The sequence below is a fragment of the Parasteatoda tepidariorum genome, chromosome 1 (genome assembly GCF_043381705.1).
Source record: "Parasteatoda tepidariorum isolate YZ-2023 chromosome 1, CAS_Ptep_4.0, whole genome shotgun sequence".
In the NCBI taxonomy this organism is placed as follows: domain Eukaryota; kingdom Metazoa; phylum Arthropoda; class Arachnida; order Araneae; family Theridiidae; genus Parasteatoda; species Parasteatoda tepidariorum.
Window position 1 is genome coordinate 1,936,749 of NC_092204.1, and position 2,604 is coordinate 1,939,352.

Consider the following 2,604-nt stretch of genomic DNA (forward strand, 5'->3'; position numbering starts at 1 on the left):
GATACAAGAGTTCCCTTGTTTTCTGGATTGATTAAAAATGACAGAGTTGAACATCAGTAGTTGCAAACTCAAATTTGGGTGGGCTGCTCAACGAAGGATATAAAATAAAATATACTGTATTTATTTATATTTTATTAAAAGTTTTTTATCTTTTGTAAACTCCTGTTTGTGAAAATTTGCAACACCATGAAGGAATCGACATAATTGAATGAAATTTACTACACAGTTGAGTGGTAGTGGTACAAATAAATGATTAAACTTTCAAAGCAAACAAACAATAACAAGAGATCGAAATTAGTATTTTGTGTAGCCACCACGCACCGCAATAAGCGCTGCTACACTACATGGCATGGAGTCAAGCAAATTTTGAATGTCTGTCTGAGGAAGAGCATTCCATATAGTTTGTATGCGTACCCATAGTTCGTCTGTAGAAGCAACAGGACGAGGATCACGAGCGAGGCACCGACCGACGAAATGACACACATGTTCAATCAGTGACGTATCTGGGGAATACGCAGGCCAAGGAAGAAACTGTACCTGCCGCAATGCAAGGAAGGATTGAACAGTCCTAGCAATATGAGGGCGGGCATTGTCTTGTTGAAATACAGGGCCTGGCAAGGCTTGACTTGAAGGAAGGGAATAGCTTGGGGCTGTAAAACTTCACTGATGTACCGGTTGTTGTTCAAATTACCCACAATTCGTAGCAATTGAGATCGTACATGATATGCTATGGCACCCCAGACCATAACTCCGGGTATTCGTCTTACTGTGGCGTTCGATAATGCACTCCGGAAGGTGGCGTTCACAGGCATAGCGTCTGTCACGAATGCGGCTATCATGGTACCACAAATTAAACTGGGATTCGTCAGAAAACACGACATGCTGCCAATCAGCACGCCAGTCCTTATGCTGATTGGCCCATTGTANTCGTCCACTGTGGCGTTCGATAATGCACTCCGGAAGGTGGCGTTCACAGGCATAGTGTCTGTCACGAATGCGGCTATCATGGTACCACAAATTAAACCGGGATTCGTCAGAAAACACGACATGCTGCCAATCAGCACGCCAGTCCTTATGCTGATTGGCCCATTGTAGCCGCAGGCGGCTATGGCTTAGCGTGATGGTGATCCTGTATAAAGGAGTCCTTGCGCGCAGTCCACGCTGCAGTTGACGTCTACGAACTAATGAAGCACACAATGAAACACCTGTAGCTATTGACCACTGTGCTGCCAGTTGTCTAAAGGGAGCCGTACGGCCTGTAAGCGCCATGCGGACCAGGTGTTTATCATCGCGAGCTGACGTGACATTTCGGGGTCCACTCCCGGATTTCCGAGTCGTCTGACACTCGTCCGTCCACTACTTTCAAACACGCATCACTGTGCTGCTGTTACGCTGCACACGAGCGGCTACTGCACGATGAGACAATCCAGCTTCACGAAGGCTGATGATTCTCCCCCTTTCAAACTCCGTAAGTTGTTGTAATCTCGCTCTCCTTCGTCGAAGAGGCATAAGTAACGTCTGAGCTAACGTTTACCACTAGCAGATAACCATACACGCCTCGCTACAGCCGTCTATTTATTCGGATCCATCCGCCGTTCAGTAAGCGCTGCTCAGCATACGCATGCGCTACGGGTCTGAAATTCTAATCATTTACATATTATGCTCTACTTTGCATTTCCTGAAAATTTCAGCTCACTCGCATAAGTCCTTCATGGTGTTGCAATTTTCACAAACATGAGTTTATAAGTTATATTCCAACCTTGAAAACACAAATATTCTTAGAGCGGTGACATTTTAAAACAGAAGTTGTTTCCAACTAATGAGTGTCTGCAAGCTTCAAAATGATTCATATTTACAGTCTTAAAAAAAAAAAAGAATTACCCTGAATAACTTTCGTTCTAATGATCGGAGTTTCACGAACTAAGTGTCAATCTTAATGGTTCCGGGGGTGACCTCAAATATGCTAATTAATTAGTGCTAAATATGAATTAAATTACAAAATCAGACACAAAAATTTACTTTCTCTGAATAAACATATATATATATTACATATTTGTAATTTTGACTCTTGAAATAGACATAATTTCGAAAAATTTGGGTTGCAATAAAGATTTATGTATTTGGCGATAGTCCCTGAAAATAGTCAAGTGAAGTCGCCACCGCAAATGAATATTTTAAGATAACCCATAGACTGATTGAAGAGTGGAATACTTAATGTTACTCGGTTGCTAAGCAACCAATTTTAATGTTTTGTGATGAAATAATGTTCTGTTATTCAGGGCTAAAGAGAATAGAAGGGCTAGTTCACTCTGCTCTTAGAACTGAAGCTACAATTTCCCTCCTCATGACGTCACTGTGTCCACAGATCTCGGAAGATCGCACGCAAAGATATTATGATAACTTTGCATCTTTCTCTTTGTAAAAATAGTCCCGCAGTGGACTGATCGTTAAGACACGGTTCTCATCAGATCACCGAAGTCAAGCATCACTGGCTGCGGTCAGTGTGCGGGTGGGTGACCCACGGGTCTGGGATTCTGTTTATACCGAGGGTGTGCGGTATTGGTCCTCGCTAAACTGTGCTACCGTAAAGTGCTCGAATAATTA